We start from the raw sequence: 10,662 nt of genomic DNA, 5'->3' as shown, positions 1-10,662 counted from the left end.
ACTCTGTTTCTTAGTTTCCAGCCAGGAAAAATGGAGGTATTTATGGGCACCAACCTTCAAGTCTAGATCACGGTGTTTAGGAGTTGTAGTTCTGTTGAGCCCCCTGCAGCATGAGATGCTGTTGAAGAGAAAAGCTGTCGTTCCTAAGAGTCAGTGGAGCAAAACTCTTCCTAGATACGATGCCTACCAGCTTTTAACTTTGCTCCTGCTGCCAGTTGGATGCCCTGTGACAAGGGTCTCCGTTCTGCCCAGGTATTGCCTCTCCAGGTAGCTGCTGGTGGTGGTGTTCTGGGAGTCCTGGTGGGCACTCCTGCAGGGCTTGGGGGTCCGCTCCTGCCTTCCCTTTCCTGCTTCACCTCCAGATAACCGACCCTCACTGGTTCCCTGTTGCTCTTTGAACTTGGTGTGGAATATCCTTAAAAACTGGGGTGGTGTGGATAAGCCTCTTTTTTTCTAAATGTTGATATATAATCTAGTACTTTTAAATGGGGAAAGGAAGGGCAGCCCCACTTCRTTCAAATCAAACTCTAGAAGCGTGCCCTCCCTCCAGGGGTGAGGGGAGAAGGAAGCTGTTGCACTCGCTCCTGCTGTTCCTTCCTMCCAGCTCCTTCATCTCTTGCACCATTTGTCTTTGGGACTCTGCTGTTCCCAGAGATGTTTTTATGCCAGCACCATGCAGTGACTCAGAAGAAGAGCTGGTGCTTTGCAAAGGAGCTGTGTTGCACCCCAGGCTCCTTTCTGCCAGCTGCTGCTACCATACTTCAAAAGCTATCAACATTTCTGGCTCTGTAGCACTTGCAGCTAGACACTTCTACAAATGTAATGCTCTGCCTGTTCTCTGGGCTGGAGCAGAAGAGCATACACATGCCCCTGAGTCTAAGTATAGCCTCTCAGTCTGAGTCTGAGTATTGCTTTTTCTTAAAGCCATTGGGTATGCTCTCTCTAGGCATGCAATTGCTGTTATTGATTCCCGGAAAGTTGAAAGCCTGAGTAGTGAGTTAGCATCACTAAAATAGGAGTTTGTAATTTAATGGAAGGTTCGGCTAAGCGTTAGCTCTCCCCTTGATCCTGCTTACAGAAGCTGAGTGGCAGAAATGCGAATGAGCCAACCTGCACCTTTTTAGGAAATAAATGCTATATGTTGTAACACAGACAACATAAGCAATACTGGTTGAACACAGGGCAAATATCAACCGAGTTTATAGTAAAAGAAGCTTAATCTCAAGGTGATGGCAAGGCATAGAGATAATCTACTGAAACGCCAGGAAGAAAGTAAAGCCCTGTGGTTGAGGCCTCTGTGGATTTAAATGCAAGCTGAATTCAAATGAGGACAGTAGCTATGTAGAACAGCTTGGCTTTAAGGTGATAATCCTGCAGAGTAAGATTTTTATGACTGTGTCTGACAGTTTGCATCCATTTCTGTATATAGACAATTGATTTAAAACCTGTTTTGGGAGGTGTGTGTGTGTGTGTGAGGGTTAGTCCAATCTGAGAACTTTGACAAAGATTGAAACTGAGAGTGATAATGGTGAAATCCATGGCACCTCTGCCTTTCTCCCAGGCTGCCTTGTTGCATTTTTCCCTTCCTCAATATAGAGTATGAATACATACGAATAGAGGTTACCATCATCGTGGGTCTATTTTAGGTTTAAATCTCTCCTCAGCTGGATGCTTTCTTATACTATTTTGTTGCTTAGAACGCTGTCCAAGTGCAAACCTTATGGCTAGTGTGTCTGCGCTGCCAAGGCATGCTGTCTGCTAGTGTGTTTTGTCAAACAAAAATTGCTTCCATGCAGGCACGCTAGGTGTTTGTGCTACAGCCTGTGCAACTGTCCTTGTCCCAGAAGCTTTCAAGTGTTCCTGTGAAATGAAGCCAGCCTTAATCAAAAAATTATTATGAAACTGGAAGAAAGTCCTGATGTTTCTCCTATTTGGAGGTGGCTCACAGCACTCTGAAGTTGGTGGATATTCATACAAACAGAGATGGTGTTGCCTAAGGGCAAATTTGTTGTCTCCATAAAACCTTGAAACGTTGGCTGACTTGTCTTTAGTAAAACTCGAATGCAGCTAGTGATTAGGTTGGATGACTTCTGAAATACGTCTCCCATTATACAGTAAGATGTATGCATCACTCTGCTTTTCTGAGCCTGTAACAAGAAGAGCAGAAAGGGTCCCTAAACTTTGCTGGGGAGGGAAACCAAAGGTGTCCCTCAGTCAGCTTATTTGCTATTTCAGAAGCAAACATTTTTCCTATGTATCTCTCTCCTGGCCCAGCTGGTGCAAATCAGAGTTCCATTTCCAGGATGGCAGTTCTTGTTCCATGTCCTTGTGTGTTGTGTCTGACCAGGCTTTTTAAGCCTTCTTGCACTACTGCCCTCATTTTGGAATCACTTTTGAGCCCAACGCATGGTGCTTGTGCTTCACGTGTCTGAAATCTTCCTTTGCCGCGAGTTAGTGCATGAGAATCAAATGCACGTGTCTTTATTTTTCTTTTGTAAGGGCTAGGAAAGATGTTACCTTCAAAAGATTCCTAATACGCTAGTTGCTCCCTGTTTTCCCCATGGAGTAAGACTCAATGCACAGATCAAAACATTTGACTTGAAAAGATCCCAGCTCTCCCAGTGAGGATCTCAAAGTACCAGAGGTGCTGCTATATTTTTAGCGCGCATCATCTTGACAATTCACTGCCTTTCCTGAATGTGTGTGTTTGCTCCTAATAAAGGAAGGATCTTTACACTCTTATACCAGTGCTTTTCTCAGTTTCCTTATTTGTGTCATTGTGTGTGAAGTGGGAGGGGGGAGGAACGCTCTGGTCTCTCTTCTGCAGGAAATCAGACTAGAAGATTGCTGTGATTCCTTCTGGTCTTTTTATTTAATAGTGCTATTCTTGAGCTTAGTTTATGATTTTTTTTTTTTCTGGTTGGGATTTTTAATTTTAGAGATCTGTGAAAGCCCTATGTGTATTTATAAATATAAATGATGTCTAAAAGGAAATGAAATGCTGCATGGTGGATTTATCAAACTGCTTGATCTCTTGTTTCTCCTTTTGCCTTTAAGGCTTCGTATTTGTTTGCAGGGTGGGTAAGTGTCCTTTCAGAAGAGGGGACTGGTTCTGTCCCTTCTGGTGGTTAGACTGTAGGTATGCAAAGCAGGTCTAAGGCTGGCTGGTCAAGACTGATTACGCTCACTGTCCCAGACACATCTGACCTCAGCGCCTGCCCGAGCACGGCAGTTCTGGCTTCTGCGTGGCTGTCAGAAGCTGGAAGTGCCATTGAGAGGGAGGTGGGTAGGACGGGCTCCTCAAGGCATCCTGCTGCTGTTGAAAAGCCCATTTGGTTCAGCAGGAGCAGGTCAGGAAAGATTGCTGTTTCTAAGGAAGAGAAGTGCCCAGTTTTCCTGCATGGAGGGATCTGTTGGCATTTGACCACCCTGGCCTTTCCAGGGGGAAATGGTGTCTCCTGGGAGACCGTGCTTTGGATACAGACCTGCGCGTGGACACGTTTTCCTGCGGCTTTCCTGCTGCTTCTGGTATCCTTTGGCAGTGGCTGATCATACTCCTAGCACTGTGCTAATTTAGCATAGCAAAGAGCTGCTCTAATTGGGGTATTTTTTGTGTAGGCTTCTGTGTAAACACCAAACCTCTCTGGGACTTCTCAGGCACACGAGCTCTGTGCTTTGCAAATCTCCCCCTGCTTTCCCCCAGTACTGCCAGGATCTGGGTTTCTGTGTTCGCTTATCTGGGATGCAGTGCTGTGTGTTGTACCAGTTTGCTATCTGCTCACACTCCTTTGATCTCTTGGAGTCCTCACGTTAATCACAGATGTTTGCAATGACTTGTGTTATTGTAATTAATGACCTTTCTGCATGTTGCAGTCCGTTCACATTTCTCATGGCTCATGAGCTCAGGAATACGCAGGACTTGCAGAGCATCCAAGTTGGATCTGGCATTGTTATTCCAGGTGTCCTGAACTAACTTTCTCTTTCTTGTGTGGTCTTCAGCCTTGTCGTTTACATGATACTGTGACTACTGTTGTCCTATAATAGAGATTTGACTGAGTGCTATATGAAATTTGAAATCAGTCTCTAAGGGTTCTCCCGCAAAGGTCTGTCTGGAAGTTAACCTTTTGATTCATAGCAGTTCGTAATAGTACAGATCATCAGTGGATGCGCTGAATTTCTATTAGCTTTGGTGCGTTTCCTAGGCTTAGATCTGCATAGTAATATCTGTGGGCAATCTGTTCCTAAAATTCAGTTGGATCAAGCAAAAGGCTGAGCGGTGACTTTGGCTGCAAAGATGTGTTCCTACGTAACTTAGGCTGCTGGGGGGGAAAACAGCAGACTGGTACTCAGATTGCTCTTCCCAGGCCTGGGTCACTGGGTGGACTCCATCTGGATAACGATGCTCTTGTGAGGCGCATGAGAGAGATGAAGCTGCTCTCCCAAATACGCAAGACCTGCTGTTGATGAAAACTGGCCTCACCAAAGGACGGAGCCAGCCTGCTGTGATCCTAAAGAACAAGTAAGTGCTGTTTGYGTGATTAGGTGCGACAGTCGGTGCCTCCATCCTTCCCAAAGAAATGCTTCTACATAGATCAGGGTCTCATTCCGGTTGGTTTTCTCTTGCCCTCAAAAGATGTTCTTTTGGATGGATTATGTAGTAACTGAATGGAGAGGTCTTACTGGTAACGCAGCTTGGCAAACGAAAGCGGGGAGGGAGCCCTTGCCTTGCCCACCGCCCAGGCTTGCCCTCCGTCAACACCACTGTCTTAAGCAAACGCTAGGCTAGGAGGATCGAAGCAGGACTGAACGTTTCRAGAGCGCAAGGATGTTCCTCCCGGGGGCTTGGATCCTTTCTTCTGTTTGGGGAAGGGACTAGGGACGAGAGCCGTGGTGGTGGGATTCCTTCTGCAAGGCCGGGGGGGGCCGGATCCGCGGCTTCACCGGAGCAGCTCGGTTGCACCACAGCACGGTCCAGGTGCCGGCGGGCTCCTCGGGGCCCCTCTGTGGCAGAAAGTCTGGCTCTCCTGGGCTCCCATGTTAATTATTTGTGTGTCGAACGTGCAAGGACTTGGACCGTGAGCCTTGGTTTTGTGTTGCTCAGCCTGGTTGCACGTGACCGGCTTTTGAGCCCGGGAGGCTTCATCTGGAGACTGTTTTGTCCACGGCGTCCTCAGCGTTCAGCAGCGATGGGCAGCACAAAACGTAGCCGGTGCAGCGAGAGTCTGGGGACAATACCTGCTCTGTCGKGTTTCTTTCTATCCATGGTTATTTCCTCGCTAAGGGTTTCCAGGCTTCCGGGCGCTTCGGGAAGGTTGCTTTCACGTTCTCTTCCTATCGCTCACGATAAATGATGTGTCAGTTCCAGGATAAATAGGCAAGATGGGAAAAGCGTTGCCATGGTAACGGAGGGATTTCAGTGATTGGTATCCATGGCAATTGTTGCTAAATTCCAAGCAATTTAAAAAAAAGCTTTATTTAAAACATAACGAGCGTGCTGCTGCCGGCGGCGCCGGGGTGCTGGGGAGCGCGTGTGCACGCACACGTGCACGCACGTGCAGGGGCGCTTCCCGCAGGAAGCTCGGCCGCGCGTAAGGAACGAGGGAAGCTATTTTAAGGCCGCTCGGACGCTGCGTAACGCGGCCGYGGGGGAGCGTCCGCGGTCCCGTTCCAGCCTGCCTTCGCGTGGCCCCGAGAGCCGACGTGCGGCGCCGCGAGGCAGGTTGATCCCGCGAGCGCCAGCGCCTCCGCCGTGGGGACGAGTGCCGAGGCCGGGCAGGGAGCCGCAGGGCTGGCGGGGATTGCTCCGCACCGGAGACCCCGCGGCTGCCGGCTGTGCCGTTAAGCATCCCACCCCGGCAGGGGGCTCGAGAGCTGCTGGAACGAGAGCCAAAAACCTCTCTGAAACGATCCTGGGCCAGCCAGGAGCTGTATTTTATCAGCAGGGATGGAAGGCATTGGAAACTGCTTCCTGGGACCGGGCTGGTGGCAATTCGGTTTTCTTTCTTTTCCCTCCAGGATGCAGATACGTAGCCCGGTCATTTGGAAAAGGTCTATGCAACGCAAGCAAGGGCCAGGCAAAGTCCACCCGGCTCTGGTCCGCCAGGACGCCTCTGCCCCAGGGCTGTGCCTGGTCCCGGTGCTGCTCCGAGCTCGGACCGGCGCCACTTGGAGCAAGCTCCTGAGCACACGCTGGTTTTTTTAGAAGCCGTTCAAGAAAAAGCTCCTGACGAGCGTCCAAGCGATAACGGCCAGTTTTGTTTAATAGGCGGAATTTTTCTTTCCCCCATTGGTCCAAATACCCTTTTTCTGAGCCAAAAAAAATCCTGCTGTTGTTTTTCTCTCCAGGCTTTTCCTTCTGTTGGACAAACATCTGCGACGGGCAGCGCTGCGAGGGAGGGCTGCGGTTTTTAAACAACTTCAGTTTGTGTGGCTGCAGCTCATGCAAATGCCTCGATATTTTTGGCGATGATGCAACTATCTCCTTCCTTTTTTTTGCATTTTTAGACATGGAAGTATGAAGCACTTTGTAGGTCCTACAAAATAGCACCTTTATGTGATTGCACTTTAAGCAATGATCTTGCAAACCCTTCCACATATGACAGATATTTCCAGCGTAGGAAGCTTCTTCCTTCCCGACACTTGCCTGTGTTGGGGGTGAGTCTGCGAACCGCTGAGAACGCCCGGGAGAAAATCTCCTTTCCTGCTCCGTGCGGTTGTGCCAGAGACTCAGGCARTAACGCTGCGGGTTTTATTGCGTTTCGGTGGCTCGAGTTCCTTAGCCTTGCGTGCCGCTTTTGCGCGTAGCGCTGTATTTCGGACGTCAAACCTCTGCCTTTGGCGTTTCGCCTTGTCCTGGGCTGCGGTGTGACGCGAAGGCTCCCGGACGTGATCCCTCGCCCCCCGGGTCCGTAGCGGCGGCGGCTGCGGATCGGGCTGGCGAATCGCCGCTCCTCGCAGCCTGTTCCGCTCCGCTGGGCGGTTAGACGGCACCAGGGCTGCTTTCGCTGTCCTTCGGTGCTGAGAAACGAAGCGTGTCCGCGCGGTCGCTGCGACGTTCGCCGAGTTTCCTAAAGGATCTTTTTACTAACCGACCTGCGCAGCCCCGTTTCCGGGCCGCGAGGCGTGATGAAATAGGGGCGCGCAGCCTGTCAAGGGCGCAACTGGTCGGCTTTGTGAATCGTAAAAGCGTGTTCCCCCTGGAATTTTATCCTGACGTTCGGTTTAATTTTGCTCGGCGTCGCATCCGTTACGTTGCGTAGCCTTGCCCTCGATGCTTGAGTTTGCCTGCTCGCAGCTAGGGCCGATGGGTTATTTAGAGAGCGAAGCTGCTGCTGGGCGGAAAACGAGGAAAATCAGCTCAAAGCGAAACCAGTTTAAAAGCACCGGTGAGAAAGCGGGATCCTCCCGTCCGCTCAAAGCCTGCCGGGAGCGGAGGTGAAGGCTTTGCCGTCTGGCGGGGACGCGGCACGGCTGTGCCATGCCGTGCCGGAGCAACGCGGATTGACGGCATCGCTGCCTCCCGCCGGCACAGGGATCCCCGTGGCGCGGAGGGGGATTCTTGCGAGCGGCGGGGCGAGGGGACGAAGCCAAACACCCCCGCCCTTGGAGCGCGATCGTGCAGTCAGCGGCGTCCGAACGCGACGAGAGCGGCGGCGATCCGGAGGCAGGCGGTGGGAAGGTCCGTGCTGACCCCAACAGGGAAATCGATTTGGAGCTAACGGGTTATCCGGAGCTCTGGCCGGAGGAATGAGAGCGCTTGTTTTGTTTTCTCTTTCTCTCTCCTGCGTGTTTTTTCCAGCCTGACTCGATATTCGCGTGCTTTCAAGTCGCAAAACAAGGAGAYGGGGCAAATCCTGCCAGCGAGGACACGGAGCAGCTGCCCGGAGCTGCCCCCGGCCCTGGTGCCTCGTTGCGCCCGTCGAAAGCCGTCGCGCGTGCCGGTGTGATCCGGAGCCCGCGAGCGCTGGGGCAGGGCTGTGCCGGCCGTGGGAAGAGGCCGTAGCTGGGCTAGACACCTCCGGTGGTCCCTTCCCACTTAAATTTTGGGATGATCCTGGATGGGAAGTTCTCCGGGAAGGGGCCCCCTTGCAATAGGGCACTGGCGCCGCGGTGGGGTCCGACGGGATCCGCAGGAGCTGGCGGCGATGCCGGGTGCTGCGACGTGCCGCTCCGGTCCCTGCCGGCGCCTCGGCCGGCCCCATCTCCGTGCCGGGGAGCCTCCGCTCCCGGCGCCTCTGCCTCGCGCCGGCRGGTGATTAGCGCGGGTGGAGGATCCTATTAATTGCGGCAATTGTGATGTTTAGATTTCTGGGTTAATTGGTAATATCTGGTGTAACGTTGTTTCCCTGAGGATGTTTTTGATCACAGTAATTAACCTCCCCTTTCGGGAGAACAGGCTTTAATCATCTGACTTTCCGGCAGCCCTGGGCGAGGATCCTGGCGGGATCCGGCGGCAGCGAGCGGAGGCCCTGTCCCTCCGCCAGCATCTCCCTGGGGGCTTCGTGCCCTCGGCAGGCCGGGACAGGGGGGTCAGCTTAGCTTTTTGGCTGGCGCCGGGGGGAAACGTGTCCTTCCGGCACCCGGCCCTTCCCTCCCCTCCGGCACAGCGCCGTGGGGGCCGGTGAATGGGAGGAGGAACCGGGCTGCAGCGCCTGGAAGCGGCGACGGCGATGCCCCCGCTGCGGCCGGCTTGGGCTCCTCGTCCTTTCCGCGATGGCAAACGGGAGGCCGGAGACGGGGACGCAGCTACCAAACCGGGCGGCTTCGTTACGGGGCCACTCCGTTTCCCGCTGCCTCCCCGAATGCTCTCCCGCATCCCCTTCGCTCCCGCATCCCCTCCGCTCCCAAACGATGAAGGATGTTTCCCTCCGGCCGGCGGCCGGGTTCGTGACGGGGGAAGAGAATCRGGTTTGCGAAGGTCGGCACATCGTTCGTGCGTGCGTTCGTCCTCCGAAGCCGGGGTGTGCGAAATCCCCGGCGCTTGGCGGAGCGAGGCGGTTGCGGGCGAGCAGGAGGGGCCGGGGCCGGCGGACGTGGGTTCGGAGCAGCCTCGCGCCTCCGGAAAAGGAGGACAAAAACGTCTGCTTTTGTTCCTCGTGCTTTCAAACCCGCTTAAAAGGATGGGATTTTTCAAAGGACTTTGGGCTGAATCCAGAGGCCGCCGCGGCGTTTCAGCGGCATTGCTCCGGATTTCCCACGGAGCGGGGTAACGCCCGCTGGAAACCCCGGCTTAAACCGAGGCAAACCGCAGCTCGGTTCATTTTAAATCGGTGCTTCATCCTTTTGCTATTTTAAAGTAGAGGGAAGGAGCAAACCGCAGCAGCTCCTGCCTGGCGCGTTGTGCCGCAACCTCTTGAACGGGCAAACAGAGAACAGGTTTAATGGAAATCCATCAAGCAGTTTCCCCAAGGATTATCCTTCGAAATCGCCTTGAAAATAATTTGGGTGAAAGCAACGCCGCTTTGTGATTTTTGCCTTCCCCGCTTTCGGAAAAGGGGCAGACGCCTCCCGGGAGCGGGAGCAGGGAACCTCGCTAATTCCCTTTAGCCGGGGCTGCAGATCCTCTGATGAGAGACGGGGTGCGAGTGCCACGGATGGGGTGCGCGCGGGTCCGGGGCTGCCGCCGCGTCGTCTCTAGATCCGCGCCTGGATTTCGGATCAGGWCTCGTCCTCTGTAACCAATCCGATTTTCTGCCCCGACCGCGGCCCCATCTCCCTGTCGAATCTGGGCYGTATTCATGAAAACCGCTTCCCGGCGCGGCCGGCTCCTCCCTGGAAGGAAAGGTGAGGACAAAACGCCTTTTCTCTAACTGCAGAGTAATCCCAGCTTCCTGAGGGCAGCGATAAATGAGGATGGAGCAAGTGGAAGTATTTCTCCACTGTCGCAGTTATTGACTTTGCAATGATCCTGTGATGATGATTATTATTTTTTAGTTAAAGATGAGATAGAGGTTTGATCTGAGCTGACTACGCGCATTTATTCTTCCAGGGGCCTGTTTACTAGCTTGGCTTTAACCCTTCCAGGCATTAGGGCTTTACATGGTTTCCCACTCTTCAATTTTTTTGCAGCAACCCTTTTTCCCCCCCCCTTTGGTTAAACCCAAACGCAGCGCTCGGGTCGGATGTTCTTCTGGAGCATCCCTCCGGCGAGAGCGGTGCGCGTCGGTGCAACGGGAGACGCGCGGAGGAGACGYGACCGGCGMGTCCRCGGCTGTGTGGCAGCRGCAGCGCTCGGAAGCRGGTCYGCGCYGCGCGTCCTCCGGCATCAGCCCTCRGCGTCGAGTCGTTTTCCASCTGCAAGGAAAACCAACCGGAGCCAGCAGCTTTTTTTTCCCCATTTAACCTTCGTTTCCCCAGCTTGTCCCTCTCCTGCCRGTTTTCACCCCAAAGAACGCCCCGGCCATAGCCGCTCTTTTCCTGGCGCGAAGGACAGCAGCGACTTTCCTTCCCCCGGCGAAGGCTGTAAAGCGTTGGAGACYTTGCGAGGGGAAAGGGGTGGACGGATGCCAGCGGGAGAGGTGCGGGGTGTCTCCCRATTCCGGCACGGCCTTCCTCCGGAGACGCTTTGCAGGGAAGCGAAGGGGAGCATGTGCATGTGTGTGCGTGCACGTGTGCATGCGTGTGCATGCAGAAGGGACCCTGCAGTAACGAGCAGCTACGGGG

The sequence above is a fragment of the Apteryx rowi genome, unplaced genomic scaffold (assembly GCF_003343035.1).
Source record: "Apteryx rowi isolate R43461 unplaced genomic scaffold, aptRow1 scaffold_168, whole genome shotgun sequence".
NCBI lineage: Eukaryota > Metazoa > Chordata > Aves > Apterygiformes > Apterygidae > Apteryx > Apteryx rowi.
This window is presented reverse-complemented; position numbering follows the sequence as displayed.